Below are 13,500 nucleotides of genomic sequence, written 5' to 3' on the forward strand. Positions count from 1 at the left end.
AAAAAAAAAAAAAAAAAAATAAGTCTGGGTATCCTCTGTAATGAATAATTATAATGCATTGACTAAAGTTTTACTGCTTAGAGTATGCCTCAATCAGATTTTAAAGCAGAACTTTTTAAACTATAGATTTCGTTTTTCCTCTCCTATGTGGAAAGAAGGCACATGTTACCCAAATTTTATTCTATGTTTAATTTTCTTAACATTAGGATCAGCAAAGTAATTCATACTGATTTTTGAAAAATGTGGAAATTATTGAAAATTTGAAAGAAAAAATGAAAATTGCCCCATCTATTAATTAAATTGTTAGTTGAACTACATGTAACAGAGGCCTGAGTTCACAGTGGCTAACATAAGTTAGAAGTTACTTCTTTTTAATGTGACAATCCAGATGTGGATGGCCCAGGACTGGCAAGGTAGCTGTGCTCCACAAGATCATGCAGGAACCCAGGCTCCTTCTATCCTGTTATTCTATCATTCCTATGAGGTTTCTCTCACTTTCATCGTCTAATGTGGCTTACCATAAAGGCTCCGCTATTATAACGGGCAGTATGGAAGAAGTTAGAAGGGGAGGCTCCAACCCAGCAGTTACATATACCACTTTTGATGCTGTACCATTGAATTTTGTCACATGGCCACATACCTAGCAGCAAGGGAGGTTGGGGAAGGTAACTATTATTGATATGTAGGTGCTTAGCTTAGAATTCTATTAAAACCATGGAAGAAGACAAGAGCAGATGTTGGGGTATATCTAGCAATTTCTGCCACTTTGGTTATTCTATTGAACAGAGGAAACATATTGTTTATATTTTGATGTATTTTCTTCTAGTCTTTATGTATTAGAAAGATACTGTGTATAATTATACTAGAAAATATGTTCTATAATACAACATATATTATGTATGTATGTATATAATATATATGTTAGTACATATATATTAGAAAAATATATTGACAGAAAATATATATTAAAAAAATTAATATGTGTAAATATGTATATTAGAAAATTGTTGAGTTCACACTATATGTAATATTTTATATTTTACTTTAAAATTTAAATGACAAAATACATTTTATATTCTTTTACTTTATAATAAAGTAAACTTATTTTAAGTTACTTTTAAAGTAACAGTATTTATTAATTTTAAAATAAAGTTAAGTAAAAGAGAATATAAAATGCATTTTTTCATCATTTAAAGCTTTTTTTCTTTTTTGAGACAGCGTCTCACTCTGTCACCCAGACTAGTGTACAGTAGCATGATTATGGCTCACTACAGCCTCACTCTCCTGGGTTCAAGCTATCCTCCCACCTCAGCCTTCCAAGTAGCTGGGACCACAGGTGTGCGTCAACATGCCTGGCTAACTTTTGACTTTTTTTGTAGAGAACATGTCTCGCTATGTTGCCCAGGCTGGTCTCGAACTCCCGGACACAAGTGTTCCTCCCTCCTTGGCTTTTCAAAGTGCTGGGATTATAGACGTGAACCACTGCACCTGGCCCATTTAAATTTCTTGTATTCGTTGTTTTAAAATTTTATCATGTAGAGTTTCTGTTTTACTTAATAGGTTGAATTATTGATATTTAGGCTATTTCTAACACCTTGATAATTCTTCTCTGTCCACATTTTGGGTTTGTTTTGGTTAAAGTCATGGAGTGGCATCACTAAAACAATGACTGAGAGCATATTTGGGTCTCTTGATAAACAGGACCAGACGGCTTTCAAGAGAAGTTGTGCCAGCTTCCACTATCACCAATAACAAATGAGTGCCGGTCCAGAACCCCCTTGAACAGGCTTATTTTGCATGTCGCACCTAGTCTTTGTTACTCTAGGGTTCATTCTCTGAAAATAAGTTGTTTTTAGCCCTTGGCTTTTTTTTTTTTTTTTTCCTTTTGCTGTCGTTAATCATGAGATAATGGTTTTCTGATAACTTTAGCCCATTTAAAAACGCATGGCCCCTATGGTAGTCTGGGAATATAATTGGTTGGGTTGACATTGTAGCACACATGCCAGTCTCAAGTAATGTGAGGCCTCTGGAGATACTGATGTTCGTTTGGTCCTAGAACCCCTTGTGAATCTGAGTTCCACCCTCATTCATAATATTCTAGATGTGAGATATCTCTTTGTTCTCAGACACAGCAAAATAGGAATGGGAAAGTGTTCCTTGAGGCTTTAGCAATTCCCTTTGAGCTGAGCGCTCTAAAGCTTTTCAGGAATAAAGAAGCTCATCTACGCAGGAAGTTTCTCCCGTAGGAACCACAGTCGGCACTGGACAAAAGTAGACCACCTCTGCTCGATAGCCACAGAGGTCATTAGTGGCTAAGGGCATAGGTGTCTTCTACTTCTAAACAGCCTTTTGAAGCTTTGGGTGCCAAAGATACTCTTATAACCACCAACATGTCCTCTCCACCCTCCTAAAGGGCCAGATACACACAAACTGTATACACTCAAACTCTGTCCCTAATACCTGGAGCAAGACTCTGTTGGTCTCTGCTGCTTTGGTCCTGCTCGGAGCAAATTAGGTTAGGTCAGAGGGAAAGATTGTTCTTATTCATTCCATTGGTATACAGCCTCTCCCACCAGGAACTCTGCTTCGTCTAGTTTCCTAAGTGGGCTTTGTGTTTTCGTGTTTTCTTGCACGCTAGGGGATTTCACAAAGAAAGGGACTCCAATTTCACAAATCTATTTCTTAAAAGGAAAAGAGTTAATAAAAGGTTCATTTCTAGGCTCTGAAATGTAAACCCGTGAGACCTCATGCCCTTATAACTATACTGCCATTACCACCCACCCACGTGTCAGAAACTTCATTCATTCTGCTCATCCAGCTCTTGTGTATCACGTTATTTTTCCTTTTAAAAAATTCATTTTTCTCTCTGCTTTCTCAACAGCCAGATCTGCCAGTGAGCCTCAGGCTTTAGGAACTGAAGAGGTAAGAATTCTGAAATATTTTCTTCTAGAATCTTGAATTTAACCAGAACTTAAAGAGGAAAAAAAATGTTAAGTGGTCTATAGATGAAAACATGATATTTTATTGAAAGAAACAGTCATAGAGTCCTTATCAATCGTGACATGACTTCAGGATTTAAAGAAAAAATGGCTGTCTTTAATGATATTTAAAATTGATTTTCATCCAGACTTCTTTCATTTTCTTCTAAAAACCTGAGTTGGAGAGCCTTTGAGGCTGCTGCCTTAACAGAATGTATCCCTATGGCACAAACATCATTAATAGGTGGCAGACATTGAGGGCATACCCTGTGCAAGATAAAACCTCAGATGAGGCAGATTAGGTCAGAGAAAAGTAAACCCTGTTCTTAACAGATGGTTGTAAACATTGTAAGGGCTTTTCCAGCAGCAGCAGCAGCAACAACAATAACAAAAGGTCAATCTAATGCTATAGGTGTTTCATCTTGAAGAAGCTTATTTAGCTTTTGGAACTAGCTATAGCATTTGAATCTTGTTGTGGACTTGAAAGGTAACCATAATCCTAGACAGGTGATAATCTGTTGGCCTACTCCAAGATACACAGTTTCCTGTAGTCAATGACTTAGATCCCCCCCACCCCCACATTTTAAGATGTAACTTCATTATGAAAAATGCCAAGCATATACCAAAGTAGAGAGAATAATATAATGAATTCCTACATCTCCATCACCCAATTTCAACAGTTGTCAACTCGTGGCTGGAATTGTTTCATTTATACCTCTACCTACTTCTCTTCTTTCCCCATTGGATTATGGGCACTTGTTGAATTGTTGGGCTTTCAATTGTTTATTTACATAACCGTTTAGGGAATACAGCAAATGCTAATAAAAAATAAAACCTACTCATAACCTGACTTGCTTTACTGGAGTTAATCATCCATCCATTTATGCATTCAGCAGGTATTTATTTCATGTTGACTAGGTATCAGACCTTCCTTAGGATAAGAGGATCAATTTTCCTCAACTCATGTTTATAAGGTTTGCAAATTTGGACTTTGGATATCTCCAAATGAGGTGATCTGTCAGAGATGTACTGACAATGAAACAATGGCCTTCATCATACAACTCTGTCAAATGTAAACATTCAGAATATGCCATAATTTTTGAAACCCGTTTTTGATGTTTCTTCACTTTTGAATATATTGGAAACATGCAAGCATAAAACAAAACAAAGCTCCCAATCCTCTGATGGGCCTTCCTGTTTTATCACAAACACTCATCCAGCCATCTGCCTCCCTTTCAAGAATACAAGCTCTACGAGAGCCAGAATAGCAAATAACTTCCTAACCATTTGCCTCCAGCATCTAGCAAGGTGTCTGGCACTTGTTATATATTTAATAAAACTGTTGAATGAATGGACAAAAGAATTCATGCCAGATACTGGGAATATAAACATGAAAAATACACAGGCCTTGGCCCAGAGTTGTTCAGTCTCACAGAGGAGAAAAGTGTGTAAAGAAGGAGGTGCTTGTGTCCAGCTGAGTAAGGTGGGAGCAGGGTGTGGTGGATGCTGCTGGAGGAGAGAACCAAGATAGGGAGGGGAAGAAGCTTGAAGGGAAAGGGGTCTTTGAGCTATCCATGAGGTGCCTTCAGTCAGAGAAGTAGGGAAGGGCATTCCAAGAATAAGAAATCACATGTAAGTGTACACAGAGGCCCCAGAGGGCATGACTTATTCCAGGAAGCTTTAGAAATTTAGGGTGGCCAGGGCGTGGCCAGAAAGTAGCCAACTGAGGAGATGAGGCTAGAGAAGAAGGCTGGTGAAGCCTGGGAGGGACCCTAAGGGGCAGGCTCCAGAGTTTGAATTTTCTCTGCTGAGTGGGGAGGCAGAAAAGGGCACACAATCAGAATTTTTTTTTATAGGATAATTCCTTAGGCAGCAGAGAAGTGGGGAGAGACTAATGGAAGGGAGACGAGTGGAGGTCTTGGGTCTGGAAATGTTGGGCTGGATTTGGGAGAACTGAGGAAATTGTTGATTAAAGGTGAGAAGTAAAGGAGAGGAAGATGTCTAGAATAACTCCCAGATTTCTTTTTCTGGAACAATGAATGGGTGGTGATAACTGTACTACAAAACAGGAAGGGAAGAACTGATTCAAATCTGTGGAGCAGCCACATTCACGTGAGTATGTGCAGGAGGCTGCTCCCTATGGACAGAGCAGTGGTTCTCAGTCCTGGCTGCATGTCGGAGCCTCCAGGCGAGCATCTAGAAACCCTAATTCCAGGCCCTACCCAGACCAGCTGAATCAGAATCTCCATGGTTGGGGCCTGAACATCTATAGGTGTTCCTTAAAGCTCCCCAGGTGACCTTAACGTGCAGCCAGGGTTAAGAATCTCTGGTCTAGAGCTGATTGGAAGAAAACCCTTTGTGCATGTGTGCTTTTAAGACCATGTATCGCTTTTGCTACCCTATAGTCAAGTTCTTTTGGATTTAAGTACCTAATGTCTTTTAGGTGAGGGCTGAGACATCCCATATTCTATCAAATGCTACTAATAATGACTCTTTTATAAGTATCTGATGTTCTTTGAGTTGATTTCTGTCATAGTAATAAGTATGCTTAAATTTTTCAAATCAATCCAAGCAGAGTTTGTCAATGGAGTTTGCTGGCACGTCCAATGGGACAATTCTTCATTATCCTCTTTGGTATCCCTGTCCTTGGTTCACAAAAGGCTGTGACATCTTCCAGTCATTGTGACATCCAGAGCACTCTAGGGAGACATCGTGAACATGGTGAACTACCGTGTCTTTGCACACAACTTTAAAGAGGTTATTTGGCATTTTCCACTCACCTAAAAGCATTTTTCATTCATACAAAATCAGTGGTTTCAGTTATGCTCAGTAGTTCCTGATGTAAGTAGTCTCTGTGCTAACAAAGGCAAGAAGCTAAACAAAGTAGACAAGTAAAAGGAAGTATCATTCTGTACTGTCAGGGGGATTTTCAGAATATTTGGTCTAGTGCTAAATTTAGTTTTCAAAGTATATACATGGAAGCAAATTAAACATGAGGTAATGGTCAAATATTGAGGTTAGAAGCAAAATACTATCCAGGCATTATTGAACAGCAACTGTGATAAAAGATGTATTAGTTTTCTATGACAGCTGCAACAAATTATTACAAACCTAGTGGCTTAGAACAACACAAATGTATTATCTTACCGTTCTGTAGGTTAGATTCTATAGGGATTTCACCAGGCTGAAAGCAAAGTATCAATAGGACTGTGTTTCTTTCTGAAGGCTCTCTGGGTTGGATTTATTTCCTTGCCTTTTACAGCTTCTAGAGCTTCCTCCATCTTCAAAGCCAGTAGCATTGCCTCTCTTTCTGTCTTTCTACCATAGTCACGTCTTCTTAATTTTTAGCCAGGAAAGGTTCTCTGATTTTTTAAAGATGCTTGTGATAAGATTGAACATACCTGGATAAGCCAGGCTAATCTCCTCATCACCAGGGCCTCCATTTAATCACATCTTTGAAGTCCCTTTATCTGTAAGGATATGTATTTACAGGTTCCTGGGATTAGGACTGAACATATTTGGGACCTATTATTCTGCCTACTACAAAGTCAAAGAGACTAATTCTTCAGAACGGTGGAAATGCTTCAGATAGCAGACCATCTAATGTCTAAGTGTATAGGATTAAAACGTTAACATTTCCAACATTGATGAAGGCAATTCTCATCTTGGTTCTACAGTTCTCACTTTGCAGGTCCAGGTACTGAAGCCTTTTGGTTTTCTTGAAGTATCTGGCATTGGATCAAGGGGACAGGTTGAAGTCCAATGGCTCCTTTCTTGGCCAGACTTTTGGGTACTATAGATGTGACCCCTAGAGAGTATGCTGCTTTCATCATTTCTCCAACTCTGGAGGGTTTGCCTACAGTGTACAGGTTACAAGGTCTTGAATAGAACCAAAGAAATGTGAGGTTTTTATTTTATGCTGTTATGTCTGCCTGTCATTTTATATATTATTTATTAGGCTTTAAAATGTGGAAATTGGAGGAAAAAATAACATAATAATACAGAACCTCACTGGAGTGGTATTTATTATAGCCAATTTCTAGGTATGGTATAATTTCCTCCATACATTAAGTCATCCCCACAAAGTAAGAAACCGTTTCTTGCCTGGTGTATGAAATAGATCACTGGGTTATTTTTTTTTTTTTAAATCGTCTTTTGAGTAGAATATGGCTGGAAATTTATGGTGAAGATTTAAAAATTTTCAGCTTTTTTTTTTTTTTTTTTTGGCAAGTCCTCTTAAAATCCACTTTTAGACACTTCAGCAATACAAACCTGAAGTCCAAACCTAGAGCTAGCAGCAGGGCAACAAACTGCCCTTATTTGCCAAGACAGGGTTTTCCTGGGACACAGGACTATCGGTGCTAAAACTGGGAGAATCCGGGGCAAATCAGGACAGTTGGTCCTTCCAGATGCCTAACAAAATGACTCTAATAGAAAGTAGCTGTCACATTGATGCATTGTTAAAATATAAATTTTGAGTGAACCAAATAATGACCATATCCCATAATATTTGGGTTGAAAACGGGGGTTAATCTAACTCTTTTGGAAAATCTATATCTATATATGCATGTTTGTTCAGACCAGCTTAAAAAGACCAAAAAAGCCCCTAAGATTCAGAACTGAGAAGCAGCAGCCACGTTTGTAGTCACAAGCCCTAGCTGCCCTTTCAGTTCTCCTGTGTTACCAGCAGGCTTCTGCACGTTGCCTCTGATGATGGAAGCTTTAAAAGCTTTGTTACTGAGGTGACCACGGGACTTCGCTGAATCTTTTTCAGCATGTCAGCCTGCATGGAAGTTATAAAACCCAAGTTTGCCAATGCAGCGCAGAGCTCTCTTAGCTTTAATCCTGCCTTTCATAGAGCAAAATTGAACTTTTCCCTGCTAAGAGATAGCATAGACTGTTCAGAAAGAGGTAAGTATTAGGAAGACTATCTTGAATGCCCAGGGGGAGGGGATTGGACTGGATCATGTCTTGGAGTCTTATTTGGTTCTAAGAGCATGGCGCTTCCTGACTTCCCAGCAGTGGAGCATGAGCCACTTACCCCCATGTAAAGTTGCTGCATCTGGGTAAAGACGCTTGCTGGGCCTTTCCACACTGCTTCTGCAGTACTCTGCCCACATCATCCATAGCAAAGCCACACTGAGAAACCATGAAAACTGAAGGTCCTGGGGCCTCATCCCTTACATTTCTGTGGCTTTTCTTTGGAGAATTTTGTTCTCTAAATCATTAGGACTAAGCAAAGAGAGCTGTAATCGTACTTGAAAGAACAATAAATTAGCTTCCCTAGAATAGGCATTTGACTTTTAGGAGCTAAAAGACTTCTTTTTTTAAAAATGTATTTAATCGTTTCCTGTCTTCCAAAATTTCCTGCTTGGTAGATCCAAAGCATATTTCAATTCTTTTTTTTTTTTTCCTTTCCAAAAAAGATTCAGCACTATCAGTCATTGAAGTAGAATCTGGCTTTCTGGCAAGGATGGGGCCTGGACAGAATTGTGAATTATTTTGATTTTTTTCCTCAATCTCTTTTTGGGTTTCTTCCTTTCAGAACTTTCAATCCTGGTTTCATTTTGCTAGGATTAGCCTCATTTCAACTTCAAATCTTTACTGATTTTTGTGAATCAACAAGTTTCAGAAGAAATGAAAACACATCAAGTTCTTATGCTGTAATTTAAACTTAGGTTCTTTAATTGTTTTTCAAGGAGAAATTGGAGAGTAAATGTAAATAAGGATCAAAATAACTATTTATCTGGGTACAGCGCTTCCTTCCAGGGTGATGGAATGTCTCGGAACTAGATAGTGGTGATAGCTGCACAACACCGTGAATGTACTAACTGCCATTGAATTGTACACTTTACAATGGCTAATGGTAATTTTATATGTGAATTTTACCTCAATTCAAAACAAAATGCTGACTGAACGTCAAGAGGAAAAAAGAAAAAGACTGTTTCCTCCTACCTTCAAATTCTGGAAGAAGTGTGAATCCGTTTTAATACACTCATATTAAATTTCTATACCAAAGTTGTTCTATTCTGTTCCATTGCTGGGAGCAGGTATTTGGATGTAATCGTGTCTGCAAGGTAGAACTAATTAGGAAACCCTTGAGAGGTAAAAGAGGAACATCTCTGAGAGTTAAGATACTACTTGTTTATTCTTTAGCTGTGTAGTTTTTGTTACTATGTTGTAGACTGGCCTATACTTTGCAGAGCTGGTCACAGTAAAAAATTGCTTTTAAGTTTAAAATTTTAAAATACTGGACTTTTTTCCACCTATCGTGGGATAGAATTTGCACCAGCTAGGCTGGAAAGTGTTTTAATAGCCTATAGTAGCAGACTGCAATTCGTAGTGATAAAAGGGAGAGTCCATTTGGGAGGTCGAGGCGGGCGGATCACGAGGTCAGGAGATCAAGACTATCCTGACTAACACGGTGAAACCCCGTCTCTACTAAAACTGCAAAAAAAAAAATGAGCCAGACATGGTGGCGCGTGCCTGTAGTCCCAGCTACTCGGGAGGCTCAGGCAGGAGAATGGCATGAACCCGGGAGGCGGAGCTTGCAGTGAGCCGAGATCGCGCCACTGCACTCCAGCCTGGGCGACAGAGCGGGACTGTCTCAAAAAAAGAAAAAAGGAGAGTCCAGATGTAATAACTTTAATGAAATGAGAGCAAGGTAACAAATTTCATATATATAAATACTTTTTATTAAAAATCTCCTTAAGACATTCCCAAGCACCATGACTTGATGGGGATTTGTTTCAAGGCGCGACTGGAGAGGGGTGCGCAAGCAATCCTTAGCTTCATCGTGAAACTTTAGGACTTTAAATTTCTTTTAGATTTAGAGACAACCATTTTAACCTTTCTACAGAGATGTAACTAGGCAACCAGTATAGCACTTAACCAGTGCATAGCATTCAAACTTCCTAGCCATTTACATCATTTTTTAAAAATACTATTTAAATCTCTCTGTTAGCTTTGGCATATGCTGCCATGTAACCTTTAATTTCTTAGAAATATCATGTAAACCTGCAGCTGTAAAATGGTATGGTTCCTAGAAGCCCAGCATTGTCCAATGTTAATAAGGAAGTCAGCTTATAAGAAGAGCAGTAACAGCGTTGAAAGGTAGCCACATGTACTGTGTTTATAATTGAGAATTTAAAAAGGAGGTTTCATGTTTGTTGTGTGAATTTATGAGTTTAAAATCATATCCATGGCAGATGGTAATGAGCACTTCTTACAGTATGATTCATGGAAAAATATACATTCATAGAGATAAAATTAGATTTTATTTTAGTTGATTAGGTGGTAACTAGGGATATCTAGATCAATAAGCACAAACTTATTGAAAGCTTTTTCTGTACCAGGCACTATATCATTTATATACTATAACTGCTATATACTGTATACTATAACGGGCATATACTATATACTGTATACTATAACCGGTATATGATCCTTTTTTATGGCAATTATGATTTTATTTTTAGTTAGTTTTTTTTTATTATGAAAGGAATTCATGCAGGAAAAAAAAGAATATATGTGAAAGATTTTAAAAATTCAAGTAGTAGAGACAGGCATAAATGAAAAATAAAAGTGTTTCTTTCCACCAACTTTTAGCCTCAGTCCCTAGAGGCAATCACTGTTGAGAGTTTCTTGTGTCTCCTACAGAGATTTTTCATCTCCTGGTTAATCTGTATCAAAAAGGTGAGTATAAGTGCCATTGAACCATCTGTTCATAAGCTTTTCTTCTGAGCTAAATTTTACATTTTGAGACACTATTATGCTTCTTTTTAAAATGTGCCTTTTAAAACTGAAAGAAAAAAAAATGTCAGAACCAAAGTGATGCTAACAGAGAGGGCTGGTGGTAGTGAGAACTACAGCTGAAGGATGTTAATGTGTAGTTTTAGCCTCTGTTAACATTTACATGTGGAACTTAAGTAATAAACCTTAATGTAGTTCTTTTATGATTTTCAAAGTCATCTGGGGTATATTATCTCCCTTTATCCTTTAGATGACCCTGCAATGCAGGAACTGTTTATTTTACAAAGGAGGAAGCTGTGGTTCCCAGAGGTTAAGTAATGTGCTTAGGGTCACACAGCTGAAAAGTGACAGAATCAAGACAGAATCGAGTCTTTTCCAACTAGTCTTGACCCAGACCACGTGGTAACTGTGAGGAAGAGAGAAGTGCAGTTACACCTCTGTGGCTTCTGCAGGAAAAGGCTGTGAAGTGAAGGAGATGGGTGCAGACTGAAAATCTGGGCAGTTGTTTTGATTCAGCCCCCGGACAAGTTATTTAAGGCAGTAGAAACAAATTAAGGTGGCTGCTTCTCTCCTCCTAGTCTCCTCAGTGGCTATTCTGTTCCGATTTTGTTAGGCTGTTTAGGTAACACTGACCACAGGGGAGGAGACTTGACCCATGCTGAGGAAGCCACAGTATTTCATCCCCAGACCACAGTGGTTAGTTCAGAGGGTGGGCCTGCCATCAGCAGGGGCCAGGAGGTTCTTCCTCTAGAATTTTCCAACTCAAGTTGAGAGGAGAGGTCCCATCCTTTCTGGTCCCAAGGCAGTAAGAATCACATAAAGCTGTGTTTCAGTCTGTGGAAAGAATCAGATCCAGTGCACAGAGGGGAAGCAGAGAGAGTCAGAGAGAGAGAAAGGAAAGAAGGAGAGAGCTCAGTCATAATTGCAGTCCATGAATCCAGTCCACATGAGCCAATACATTCCCATGTTTTGCCCAAGCTAATTCAAGTTGTGATTAAAAGAGTTTTGACTTATACCTCCAGGCCTTAGTTTCCTCATCTGTAATGTGGAGGTTGTAATATTCACCCTCACTCTACCTGAAATACGTAAATATCAATTGAGATAATGAATAGGAATACACTGTATAAATTGTAAAATATGACACACATATAAGATGGTATTATTCAATGATACGTCACACTGAGTTAGGAAAAGTTGAAAGAGCGAAATTACCACTTATTTGGAAAACAAGTGAGTGCTTTCTAAGAACCATCTGATGTTATGCAGAGTTAAATGAAAGCTGCCAGGGTCCTCCAGATCTTCTTTTGAGACCTTCTTTCAAGTACTTTTTTTTTTTTTTTTTTTTTTTGAGACGGAGTCTCGCTCTGTTGCCCAGGCTGGAGTGCAGTGGCCGGATCTCAGCTCACTGCAAGCTCCGCCTCCCGGGTTCACGCCATTCTCCTGCCTCAGCCTCCCTAGTAGCTGGGACTACAGGCGCCCGCCAGGTCGCCCGGCTAGTTTTTTGTATTTTAGTAGAGACGGGGTTTCACCATGTTAGCCAGGATGGTCTTGATCTCCTGACCTCGTGATCCGCCCGTCTCGGCCTCCCAAAGTGCTGGGATTACAGGCTTGAGCCACTGCGCCCGGCCTCAAGTACTCTTTTAAGTTCTAATCAATACCCATAATGAATACAAAGATAGAGCTTTTACCTTTCTGGCCTAGATTTATTCAATGGGTTTCTCTTTTCTATCCCCCACCCTGTTCTATAACATACACACACACACACACCCTAGACAAAAAATAAACAAAATGTCATTATTAATATTTCAACATTTTAGCCTTTTTACTTAAAAGACCTTTATAGATTCATGTTAAATATTAATAACATTTTGGCTTCATTAAAGAAAAATCAAGGAAAATAAATCTTAAAGCAGTTATTTTAGATATACTTCATGGGAATGATATAGTTGAGGTGATTCTGGAGATAGGAAGTTATTTGTTTTGGGGTCAGATAGGATCAAGATCCATCTTTTCCTTAATGGACTTATGTCTTTGCTATAAGCTCTAAGTAATCAAAATCTACTTGAGATTATAACTTATTCATGACACAAAAAGCATCACTTCACTTTTATAGCATTTTTCACTATATATGATAATACCTCTCAATGAGGAAAAACAGATGGTACCTCTCTGAAATCTTAGATTTGCCATTTAGGCAGTTTTTATTGTAGCAAGTGTCTCTTTCTTTATATTTGATAATTACAACCAAAAAATGGCTTAAAGCTTCAATCGAAGTGGAATACCATATGCAAAAAAGTTGATGTCACCGTGGAAATATAATTTATAAGCATGAAGAAGCATGACATATCAACCCGAAAATGTTTTGCTTTCCTCACATTTTAAAATCTGTGAAATGTAGCTACCACCTTCACTGTTCTCATAAGTCTATGTGACTATGCCTTCACCTTACACAATTGCCAATGAGCATTGGTGTGAGGCTGAATTGATGCTGTCTGACCACTCTACACCTCATCTAGCCATTGTTTATCTTTGCCTGGGCTTGTTATTAACCCCGTGAATGTCAGTGTTTTCATATAAACTGAGAACTTTGAATAAGTTCATATTCTGAATAGGGCATACTCAGCCCTCAGGAAACGTCAGCTGTATTGGAAACAGGTGGCATCCTCAAACTGGTTAATTTCAAGAGCACTTAGTAAAGAGAGTATTTCCAAGGATGAGGGCAGAGTATAGGAAAACTGCAAGGGAGAATGCAGTTTCCCAGGGCTCCTGT

At 38.7% G+C, this 13,500-nt stretch overlaps 1 protein-coding gene across 10 annotated transcripts in view; it reads left to right on the top strand.

Moving 5' to 3' along the window:
- Positions 1 to 13,500, top strand: part of GNG2 (G protein subunit gamma 2) — a 135,395-nt gene that overhangs the window by 31,039 nt on the left and 90,856 nt on the right. For all 10 annotated transcript variants that reach the window (XR_001880979.1, XM_017849526.1, XM_017849521.1 and 7 more), the window contains exon 2: positions 2,882 to 2,922. The gene's annotated coding sequence lies outside the window, so the exon portion shown is untranslated. The remainder of the gene's footprint in view (positions 1 to 2,881; positions 2,923 to 13,500) is intronic.

This window comes from Rhinopithecus bieti, unplaced genomic scaffold (assembly GCF_001698545.2).
Source record: "Rhinopithecus bieti isolate Rb0 unplaced genomic scaffold, ASM169854v2 scaffold_29928, whole genome shotgun sequence".
Lineage (NCBI taxonomy): Eukaryota > Metazoa > Chordata > Mammalia > Primates > Cercopithecidae > Rhinopithecus > Rhinopithecus bieti.